The sequence below is a fragment of the Lissotriton helveticus genome, chromosome 6 (assembly GCF_964261635.1).
Source record: "Lissotriton helveticus chromosome 6, aLisHel1.1, whole genome shotgun sequence".
NCBI lineage: Eukaryota > Metazoa > Chordata > Amphibia > Caudata > Salamandridae > Lissotriton > Lissotriton helveticus.
In genome coordinates, this window is record NC_136067.1 from 32,744,360 (window position 1) to 32,756,719 (window position 12,360).

The window sequence follows — 12,360 nt, forward strand, 5'->3', positions numbered from 1 at the left end:
CTCAGCGGTGGAGGGGGGAGTGGGGAACTTGGAGGGTGGTCTGGGGGCTCCAAGCTTACACGTCATTGGAGTGGGGGCCCCTTTAGGTACAGGAAGCAAAATATTTTAAAAAGTATGAGGCTGAGGCCTGTTTTTGACTCTCATCAGAAGCGGCCCCTGGGGGCCCAATGAGGAGTGGGCTCTCTGCTCCCCATGGCCTGATGGGAAGGCTGATAGTCTGTTTCTTGGGGAGACCACAAGTGCAGAAGAGAGGGGTGAGGAGTGGTGACACCCCCCTGCTTTCACTTTCATTATGTGTAAAGCACAGATGGTTTCCATGTTCTCATCCCATAGAGACCAGATTCTGTCTCTTTCCTGTGGTGTGAGCCAGGACTGGTTCCCAGAGGAGGTGTGCTGGATGAGATACAGTGGGAGGTTGAGAGAAGGGATCTGGAGTGATTCTTTAAGTGTTACAGCGCGTGGAAGCCTGTGTGTGAGGCTTCAAGGGGCTGGACCATCCCAAAGACATCACCGAGGCTGGCTCAGTGCTTCTAAGCTCCTCACACAAGGGTACCTTTCACAGAGATGTGCTCAGCTCTCATAATGCACCTCTATCCTGAAATGACTTGTGCAAAGCTGTTGTAGCACTCAGTAGGGTTGAGACCTTGTTCATAAAACAAAATGGCCGTCTGCACGTATTTTGTTGACAATCAATAATCAATCAGATTTATAAAGCGCTGTTAATCACCCATCAGGGTGTCTAATCACTGTGGCTGGTGCTGTGAATAGCCAGGTTTTGAGTCTTTCTTGAATTCCATCAGCAAGGGTGAGGTCCAGTGTTGATCCAGTGGATGCTTCCACATATTCTAACTCAAACAGCCCTGAAGAAGTCACGGTCTTAATGACCTATCGACGAAACACGTGTTGGCTTTGTCTCCAAAGTGTGTAATCGACAGCCCTTTGCTTTGAACAAATGTACAGGATTATCTGCCTGCTAAACAAAAGAGAGAATGGTAATTACTACTAAAGCAATATGAACATTTGGATTTCCATTGGGGCCTGAGCTGAAGATTTTGAATTAAAATGGACTATCAACACATTATTACTGTTTAAGTGGATTTTGAGTGCTGGGATATGTTTGTTACAATGTCCCTGTAATCTGTGCTTTTTTTCCAGTGAATTTTGAATGTTTTTTAATGTTCTATTTCCTAACTATAACGTCCTTGTATTCCTTGAGTTTTTTCAGTGAATTTCGAAGGTTTTCTTTAAATTGTATTTCTTATATGTAACCTGAAATCTTTGAGAGGTGGGTGTGTGTGCCTGAGTGGGTCTGTGAGTGGGTTTATGAGTGTCTGCATGGGTCCGTGAGTGGGTGTGTGAGTGACTGTGTGAGTGTGTGAGTGGGTGTGTGAATGTTTGTGTGTGTCTGTGAGTGCCTGTGTGTGTCTGTGAGTGCCTGTGTGTGTCTGTGAGTGCATGTGTGTGGCTGTGAGTGGATGTGTGAGTGCTGCTATGGATTTGGGGCATTTGCATACTTAGGGTATTTAAAAGGGAGAACCATGGACTCTGCTCTCACCAGGATATGACAAGAAAGAACCCACTCGTCTCAGTCACTACAGAAGAGATTGCTCTCTGATACATTAACAACGCATTCACCTCCATCCAGGATTTCAGATGGAATTGCAGAGAAAATACACTTGCTTTTCCAAGCCGAAGAAGTTAGGATAATTTGTCCAGTACAGATGTGGAGCTTCAACTTGGATACCTGTTATGTTTATGTCTGAAAGTGCTGCCCGTTGAGTTTATTTAAAAAAAAATAAGCATTAAAGCCAGAATAGAACCACACCTGCCTATTTCTCCCAAAAAGTCCACAGTTTTGCACAAAATATCTACCCAACTGGAGTACTATCTACTGGATAATTGGTAAGTGCTAACTCTTTGGGTAATTATATATAATTCAATAGGGGAGGAGGGGCTGCATGCCCCCACTCCCGAGCCGATATCGGCCCCAGGACGCCATCCCCCAGGGCACGGCCATGTGTCTCTGGTTGTTCTAGTCCCACCCAGAGCACCCAGAGTGCTATGGGGCAGTGTGGGGAGCCTCAACACCCCCACTTTCCCAGCCAGCTCCCCGCCACCTGCGGGAGGCGGCATTTTGATTGCACTCAGGGTGCTGCTGGAAATGCAGATCCCTGTGTGCAAGAGCAATAGTTCAGTCTCTTCCCTTGCCCTCATGTCTGTGGGCAGGGAAAGAGATTAAACTTCCGTCTCAAGCAAGTGGGAGCACGTTTGCAGCACCCACTTGCTGGAAGTGGAGTGTTTGCTTTTGCTTGGCGGGAACTGCCAGCTCCCGTCAAGCAAAAGCAAACTGCTATGTTCCAGGGGTAGGCACACCGGGACATAGCAGGAGCCATCCCTGGGACATAGTCAAGAAGCAGGTCTCATGCCCGCCTTTTTTAATCTGCGCAGGCTGGCCCCAGGGAGGTGGTGGTTCCTGGGGCTGTTGATGGCCCCGGAGGGGCCCATGCAGCCTCAGGGAGATTATGTCCCCAGGGCTGGAGCCCCTCTTTGAATGTTTATTTTAGCCCTGGGGAGGTGGTGGTTCCCGGGGCACGGGGGATCTGCGTGGCCCCCCCTTTATTATTCCTTCATGATAGCCTTGGAGAGGTGGTGGGTTCCGGGGCCCGCCATGCCCCATGTTTATTTTTAACAAGAGCCCTGAGGGAAGTGGTGGTCCCCGATGCATTAGCAAGACCTTGGATGGGCCCTGGTGTGTCCTCCCTCTGTTTGTTTATGTATACCGCATGCCCCTGGAACTAGGCCCACCTGGTGCTTCTTGAAAACCAGCATGGGAAACCGAGCTTGTTTTACTTTTTTTAATTCACACAATATTTGTGAATATGCGCATATTTCGCTGTGAAGTCTAAAAAAATGCTTTTTGCCGTGTTATTGTCCTTATTAGACCCTATGGCCAATGCTTTTGGGGTCAGGGCATTCCTACCCTGCCCCCTTTTTATTTATTTTGTGTTATTTTTGGAACTCGGCTGAAGATGAGTCTCAAAATGGCTGCAACACTTCCTGGTTAGAGTGTTGGCAGCCAATCAGAGCTCTGCAGAAGCTCATCATTCCTCGCAACGTCGTCACGTCCACAATTATACACATTTGGATTTCCTTAAATTTCTCAACAACTACTGAACAGATTTACACCAAATAATAAAAAGCACTATCCGGGGACCAAAGGCAGCTTTCTGCCAAATTTGGTGCGAAACCGCTCAGCGGTTTGGTCTGCAGGAGCGTCTAAAGAGTCAATGGTATTTAACTTGGGAAACGCTTATTTTTGTACCCCCCTTTTTCTCTGCCCCCAGTTGACAGATCACCGCAAAACTTTCCATGCACAACATGGCCTAACCTGACACTTATTTGGAAGATTTACCGAAGATTGGTTAAATGTCACCAAACATATAGGCAAGTCAAAAAATGTTTTTTCCGATGGAAACATGGTCCTAACTATAACTACCCACTGGCGACTGCAGGACATCAGAGCGCTTCACCAAGTTTGCATAGACAATGAATACACAAGGAAAAAATAGTATGCATACAGGAAAATAATGTACAACAGAAGTGTAAATCGTCGATACCGTGCATAAAACTGAAGCCCCGTTTCGTCACCTAACCCCGGCTCTGGCTCGGCCCGTACAGCTCCTGATATAGTGCCAGGAACCCTTCTGGGTGAGTGGAACGCTGTACAAGTACACATAACATAGCAGATCACTGAGTTCACCTAAAACCGGGCTTATAAACTAGTATTACCAACTTGCACGGAGTGCCGTGGACTCCTTGGAAAAAGGGAAGTCGCTTTGGCTTAATAACATAACATAACAAGTATATCATCGTGCGGCCTTCATGACAGGATTGTTAATCCGAGCCCAGGCTGTTGTGTACAGCACTAGTCAGCCTGCCTCACGATGCACAACTTTTAGAGACTGGCAATGGTACAAACACGAGGAGAAAATGTAAACATTTCAAGGAACACTTGCTTGAGCATCCTGTGGAGCATTCCAGCCTTCATCAGAACACTGACATTTACACCTAAGAATAGTTATGTGATGTGAGGAAAGCATTGAGTTATATTGCGGTGATTGATTTATTCTAAGCCACAGTGTTCTCTCATACAGTGTTCGGGGGTGGGGGGCTTCATTGATTCTATTCCAATGGTTCCAGGGTATTTCTGAGGCAGCTTTAATGTCAGCACAATATTTCCTATAGTGTCTCTCTCTTGGTACATAGGGGCAATGCTCTGTCTTTTTAATACGATAAATGTGATAATGTTGGCTTTTATAGCAATGGTTTTAAGTAACTGTGCTAAAGTAATAAAAAACTTCAAACTTCAAACATAGGGGTAATGCTTGTGTTGTTTCACAGTCTTTCTGATTCTCACTGTTTCTGTTTGTCCTGTTTTGTGCCTCAGGTTCCCCCGGGCAGACAGTGCATGGAGCGGGCGCGCCAGGACTCTGTCACTTTGGGGTTTGGGTTTGATCATTTTGATCATGCGCCTCTCTCCAGAATTGTCTTTATAACCTAGAATATATTAAGCATCTTGAAGATTGTTCTGTCCTCTGGAAATGTGATCTTGTTTTCTAAACTTTGTCCAACTAATCGATCAATCTGGATTTGGAAAGCGCGACTGATCACCCTTCATGGTATCCAGGCACTGAGGGTCTTACTGCTTCAGGTGGGTTCAGGCAAACAGCCAGGTCCTGAGAGCTTACCTGATTTCCAGCAGAGAGGGTGAAGTCGAAGGTGAAGTGGGAGGTCATTACAGAACTTTGCAGTGAGGTAGGAGAAGGATCGACCGTCACTGTTTCACTGTGTACACGAGGGAGAGGGATGCAGAGGCTGTAGACCACTGCACTCTACTCTGCATCACTGCACTCTACTCTGCATCACTGCACTCTACGTCACTGTACTCTACTCCACTCTTCAACTCTAAGCCCCTGCACTCTGAACCACTGCACTCTACACCACTGCACTCCACTCTGCATCACTGCACTCTATGTCACTGTACTCTACGTCACTGTACTCTACTCCACTCTGCACCGCTGCACTCTGTACCACTGCCCTCTAGGCCACTGCACTCTACTCCACTCTACTCTACGTCACTCCACTGTATGCCACGCTATGCGACACCACTCTTTGCCACTCCAATGCTCGACACTATTTATTTATTTATTTATTTATTCAAAGTTTTATATAGCGCGAACAAGATCCTTACAGATATCAGAGCGCTTCACAAATACAGGGTAGGGGCAGTAGGAATGAGCAGAGGTAATTGGAGCAACGTAGTAGTCACAAACATAATAGGATAATAATAACATATATAAAACATATCAATATACAATCAGTTAGACAAATAATATAAGACGACCATTGATCCCCCTACAGAGGTGTTCAGGTACACCTTGGGTGTGTGGAAGGCTTATACCAATGTTTTAGTATAGAGAGAGCATTGAGTGGGGGCATCGGGAGAGTGAATCTGTGGCTCAGCGTGGACCATGTATTGGTCGGTAGTAAGCAAGTAGCGTAGTAGTGTCCCCATCAGGTAGAGGTTTAGTGCCAAAGGGCAAGGTGTGCATTGACACAAGGCAATGCAGGGTCTCTGATCAGCACCTATAACGTTCAGGAGATCTTGGCCAGAAGGATGGTTTTCACCTCTTTCTTGAAGAGTGCAGTGGAGGAGATAAGCCTGGTTTCAGGAGGGAGCGCATTCCAGATCCTGGGTGCCATTCCTGAGAAGGAGCGCTTGTAAGTTTTCTCTTTCCGGAATCTACGCGGTTTCAGGAGTAGATTTTTTGAGCTTCTATTGGTTCTCGAACCTCCTGATAAAGACAACTTTTGGGCGAGGTAGTTGGGTGCATTGTGGTGCACGGCCGCGTGTGTCATAACTGCAATTTTTAGCTGTATTCTGGCTTCAAAAGGCAGCCATTTTAGTGACTTTAAGTCTGGGGATATATGCGAATGTTTTCTTGAGCCAGTGATGAGTCTCGCAGCAGCGTTCAGGGAGGCTCTTAAGGGTGCTGTTGTGGATAGCGGGAGTCCGCTGAGGGCCACAATTCCGTAGTCTATTCGAGGGATGACTAACGCTTGTACAGCAGTTTGGAAGTCTTCAGCAGGGAGGAAGGGTTTAATTTTCCTCAGTGCGTTGATTTGGAAATTAGCTGCTTTTGTAGCTTTGCTGACGTGCTGCTGCATGTTGAGCTTGGCGTCGAGTGTGATGCCTAGGGATTTCGCTGAGTCCACGATGGTGGGTTGGACATTGAGTGCTGTTAGGTTGTTGAGCCATGTTTGGGTGGTGGAAATTTTCGCCGGGGGTGAGATGAGTAGGAACTCAGTTTTCAGAGCATTTAGTTTGAGGTGGTTATGGGCTAGCCAGGCTTGAGTGTTAATAAGCGTGGAATTCAGATGTTTGATATCTTCCGGAGATTGTAGCTTTAGGTACAGTTGTGTGTCGTCGGCGTACATATGGAATTGGACACTGGAAGCTTGTAGCAAGGTGGTAAGCGGTTCCATGACAAGGTTGAACAGTGTGGGGGAGAGGGAGGATCCTTGTGGAACGCCTAGATCTGCAGGCACAGGTGAAGATAGCACATTGTCGATCTTGAACTTCTGAGACCGGTTGTGAAGGAAGGACGAAAACCATTTGAGAACTGTTCCCGATAGACCCATTCTAGTGCTTAGCAGCTCCAGCAAGTTCTCGTGTTTGACCGTGTCAAATGCTGACGAGAGGTCGAGAAGGATGAGGAGGCAGGACTCATTGCGATCAAGAATTTGGAGGGCGTCATCAATTATGTGTGTCATAGCTGTTTCTGTGCTATGTTTCGCTCGGAAGCCTGATTGATGAGAGTTGAGGAGGTCAAATTGGTCAATGTGTTTGACCAATCACTGCCACTCCATACTACAATGCTCTACTCCACTCTTCGCCATTTACTCTACAACACTCCATGCTTCTCTTCTCTACGACACTAACTTTTTGCCATGCTTAACAGCAGCCACGCTGGTGTACAACATGGCTGAAACACATTGGCAGAGTCAATAACTCTTGCAGAGGCGTGACCTGTTGCCTTTGCCAATGATTGCCTTTTTTCAAAATGCATCCCATCGTCCTTTTCTATAAAGAAAATGGTCTGCATTTCAAACAAAAGAAAGATTTCTTTATTGAAAAGCAATCAAAGACGTGGTGGTCTGCTGACCAAAGCTGCCACCATCCCTGGCTGCGATTCCTGATCGGTCGCAAATTGGACCCACCTCATTAATATTCATGAGTTAGGTCGATTTGCGATCCACTTGGGTTCCCTATTTAATATTTGTAACTTTTCTTACATAACATTAGGAATTGCGATTTCCTAATTGAAGTTTCTACTTTTTTGTGCATACGGCCCCTGATCTCCCTCCGCCTACCAAAAAAATAGTCCGACGTTGTGTAATGTAATCTGGGGTCGATGGAATGCGCTCTAATTCCCTTAGGCCAAGCACAATCTATTTATTACAATGATATTAAAATTCACTCAAGGACGTGCCCAAGGCCTCAGCGGTGCAGGGGAGAGTCAGGGGTAGAGGGTGGTCTGGGGGCTCACAGCTTACACGTCGTTGGAGTGGGGACCCCTTTAGGTACAGGAAGCAAAATATTTTAAAAATTATGAGGCTGAGGTCTGTTTTTGATTCTCATCAGAGGCTGCCCCTGGGGGTCCAATGAGGAGTGGGCTCTCTGCTCCCCATGGCCTGATGGGAAGGCTGACAGTCTGTTTCTTGGGGAGGCCACGAGTGCAGAAGAGAGGGGTGAGGAGTGGTGACACCTCCCTGCTTTCACTTTCATTATGTGTAAGGCACAGATGTTTTCCATGTTCTCATCCCATAGAAACCAGATTCTGTCTCTTTCCTGTGGTGTGAGACAGGACTGGCCCCCAGAGGAGGTGTGCTGGATGAGATACAGTGGGGGGCTGAGAGAAGGGTTCTGGAGTGATTCTTAAAGTGTTACAGCGTGTGGAAGCCTGCAGGTGAGGCTTCAAGGGGCTGTACCATCCCAAAGACATCACTGAGGCTGTCTCAGTGCTTCTGAGCTGCCCCACGCAAGGGTACCCACCACAGAGATGTGCTCAGCTCTCATAATGCACCTCTATCCGCAAATGACTTGTGCAAAGCTGTTGTAGCACTCAGTAGGGGTGCCACCTTGCTCATAAAGTAAAACGCCATCTGCACGTATATTGTTGCCAATCAATGAATCTATCAGTCACCAGATTTACAAAGCGCTGCTAATCACCCGTCAGGGTGTCTAGGCACTGTGGCTTGTGCTGTGAATAGCCAGGTTTTGAGTCTTTCCAGAATTTCAGCAGCAAGGGTGAGGTCCTGAGTCGAAGAAGGAGGTTGTTCGAGGCCTTGGCCCCCGAGGGAGGAGAAAGAGCGACCTCCTCTGAGGCTTTGACGTATGCGAGGGGTGTGAGTGAGGTGAACAGAGGCAGAGCGCAGGTGTCCGGAGGGTTGGTGAAAGTTCAGGCAGTGGTTGGTGTATGCCGGTCCATGGTTGTGCAGGTCTGTGTAGGTGTGTGTCAGTGTCTTGAAGTGGCATCTGTTTTGAATGGGGAGCCAGTGGAGCTTCCAGAGGTGGAGGGTGATGTGGGTCGTCTTGGGGAGCTCGAGTATGAGTCTGACCGCAGTGTTCTGTATGGTTTGTACTCTCGTCAGGAGGTGCGAGTTGGTTCCTGCACAGAGTTTGTTGTGTAGTCCAGCCGGCTGGTGACCATGGCTTGGGTGATGGTACATCTGGTGTCAACCGGGAGCCATCTGAAAATCTTGTGAAACATGCACAGAGTGAGGAAGCAGGTGGAGGAGACTGCGTTGATCTGGTTTTTCATGGTGAGTGTGCTGTCCATGATAATGCTGAGGTTGCGGGCCGTAGGTGTGAGATGTAGTCTGATGGCCACCAGGGGTCGTTCCATGGGGAAGTGTTATTTCCAAAGAGCAGAACCTCAGATCTGTCTGTGTTGAGTTTCACGCAGTTGAATTTCATCCAATCGGCAATGTTCATCATACACCTGTGGAAAATGGACATCGTGGCGGAGGGCTTTTCTGATAGCGAGAGGATGAGCTGGGTATCATCTGCATAGTAGATGATGTTTAGCCTGTGCTCGACTCTTTCCCTCTAGTCCTCCTTTGTCTGTTCTGAGTCTCGGCAAAGCGCTATGAGACCTCTGGGCGAAATATGCGCTCAACAAGAACCATTACATAGGGGTGAGTGATTAGGTGCATAGGTGGGACATGGGTAGTTGAGAGGGTGATTGAGTGACTCTATGGGTGAGTGAGTGAATGTGAGAGTGGCTATATGGGTGAGTGTGCATGTGTCAATTACTGTATAGGTGAGTACCTACATACAATAGTAGCTGTATGAGCAAGTGAGTGGATGTGTGAGTAACTGTATGGGTGAGTGAGTTGCTGTGTGGCTGACTGTATGGGTGAGTGAATCGGATGACTGACTCAGTGTGAGTTGCTGTATGGGTGCATGAGTTGTGTTTAAGTATATGTCTGTATGGCTGGATGTATGAGTGGCTCTATGGGTGCGTTAGTTGTAGTATGCATGGCTGTGTGAGTGTGTGAACACTTGTAATGATCTGTGAATGGGTATGTAAGTGGTTGTGTGGGGGAGTGGGTATATGAGAGCTTTATAGGGGTGTTAGTGTGTTTGTGAGTGGTTCTGTGGATGATGTCATCTGTGATGTCATTTGAGATTTCATCAGTGATGCTCTCAGTCATGCCACTGACCATGTCGTGAGTGATGTAATATGTGAGGTCATTAGCAGTACATTGCAGGGGCGTAAGTTATAGTTATCTCTGGTCACTGTAACTGCGGAATGTCCATGGTTTTGTATGAGTGAAATGTGAGCCTAACTATAACGTCCCTGTACCCTTTGTTTTTTTCAGTGAATTCACAAGGTTTTTTAATGTTATATTTCCTAACCACAATGTCCATGCTATTCGAACACGCGGAGTACTCTCCCATGGGTTACGGATGGTCTAGGATTACGATTCTCTCACCCTTTTGGTTATGACTGGGTATAGGCATTATAGTGCCCGTCGAACTGGATAGTGATCGAGTGGATGCGTCCACATATTCTAACTCACAAAGCCCTGAAGAAGTCGCAGTTCTAGTGACCTCTCGACAAAAGACGTGTTAGCTTTGTCTCCAAACTGTGTCATCGACAGCCCATTGCTTTGAAAAAATGTACCGGATTATCTGCCTGCTTGAACAAAAGAAAGAATGCTATTTACTAGTGAAGTAATATGAATATTTGGATTTCCATCAGGGCCTGAGATGAAGATTTTGAATTAAAACAGACTATCAATAAATTGTTACTGTTTAAGTGGATTTTGAGTGCTGGGATATGCTTGTTACAATGTCCCTGTAAACTTTGTTTTTTCAGTGAATTTTGAATGTTTTTTAATGTTCTATTTCCTAACTATAACCTCCCTGTATTCTTTAAGTTTTTTCAGTACATTTCTAAGGTTTTTTAAAATTGTATTTCTTATACGTAACCGGAAAACTTTGAGAGGTGTGTGTGTCTGTGTGGGTCTGCTAGTGGGTGTAAGAGTGTTTGCATGGGTCCGTGAGCAGGTTTGTGAGTACCTCAGTGGGTCTGTGAGTGTGTCTCTGAGTGCGTGAGTGGATCTCTGAGTGGGTGTGTGAGTGATTGTGATAGTCGGTGAGTGGGTGTGTGAGTGTCTTTATTGGTCTGTGAGTTGTGTGTGAGTGGTGCTATGGGTCTGTGAGTGGTTGTGTGAGTGCCTGTGTTGGTCTGTGACTGGGTTTGTGAGTGACACTATTTGTCTGTGAGTGGATGAGTGAGTGGTTGTGTGGGTCTGTGAGTGCCTGTGTGTGTCTGTGAGTGCCTGTGTGTGGCTGTGAGTGGATGTGTGAGTGCTGCTATTGAGTTGGGGCATTTGCATACTTAGGGTATTTAAAAGGGAGAACCATGGACTCTGCTCTCACCAGGATATGACAAGAAAGAACCCACTCGTCACAGTCACTACGGAAGAGATTGCACTCTGATGCATTAACAATGCATTCACCTCCATCCAGGATTTCAGATGGTTTTTCTAAGTGGAACTGCAGGGAAAATGCACTTGCTTTGCCAAGCCGAAGAAGTTAGGATAATTTGTCAATTGCAGATGTGGAGCTTCAACTTGGATACCTGTTATGTTTATATTTGAAAGTGCTTCCCGTTGAGTTTTTAAAAAATAATAAGCATTAAAGCCAGAATAGAACCACACCTGCCATTTCTCCAAAACAGTCCACAGTTTTGAACAAAATGTCTACCCAACTGGACTACTATCTACTGGTTAATTAGTAAGTGCTAACTCTTTAGGTACTTATATATATTTCAATGGGGGAGGAGGGGCTGCATGGCCCCCACTCCCGAGCCGATTTCTGCCCCACGACCCCATCCCCAAGGTCACTGCCATGTGTCTCTGGGTGCCCTAGTGCCACCCAGAGCACCCAGAGTGCGAGGGGACTGTGTGGGGAGCCTCAAGCCCCCACATTCCCAGCGAGCTCCCCGCCTCCTGTGAGAGGCGGCATTGCTATTACACTCAGGGAGCTGCTGGAAATACAGCTCCCGGTGTGCAAGTGCAATAGTTCCATCTCTTTCCTTGCCCGCATGTCTGTGGGCAGAGAAAGAGATGAAACATCCGACTCCAGCAAATGGGAGCACGTTGACAGCACCCGCTTGCCGGGAGTGGATTGTTTGCTTTTGCTTGGCGGGAACTGCCAGCTCCCGTCAAGCAAAAGCAAACTGCTATGTCCCAGGGCTAGGCACACAGGAACATAGCAGGAACCATCCCTGGGACATGATTGATTGATTGATTGATTGATTGAATTGATTTATATAGTGCACTACATACCCAGAGGGTCTCAAGGCGCTTGTAGAAGGGTGGAGAATTACTTGTCGAATATCCAGGTTTTAAGCTGTTTTCTGAAGGCTAGGTGGTTTTGGGTAAGGCGGAGGTGAATGGGAATGGAGTTCAAGGTCTTAGCCGCTAGGAAGGAGAAGGATCTTCCTCCCATGGTGGTTTTGTTGATGCGTGGGACAGCAGCGAGGGCTTGGTTGGAAGAACGTAGCTGGCGAGAGGGGGTGTAGAAGGATAGTCGCGAGTTGAGGCATTCGGGTCCAAGTTCGTAGAGGGCCTTGTGTGCGTGGGTGAGGAGGCGGAACGTTATCCTCTTGTTGACGGGGAGCCAGTGGAGGTCTTTCAGGTGACCGGAAATGTGGTCTTTGCGCGGGATGTCTAGTATGAGTCTGGCTGAAGCGTTTTGGATGCGTTGGAGTTGTTTCTGAA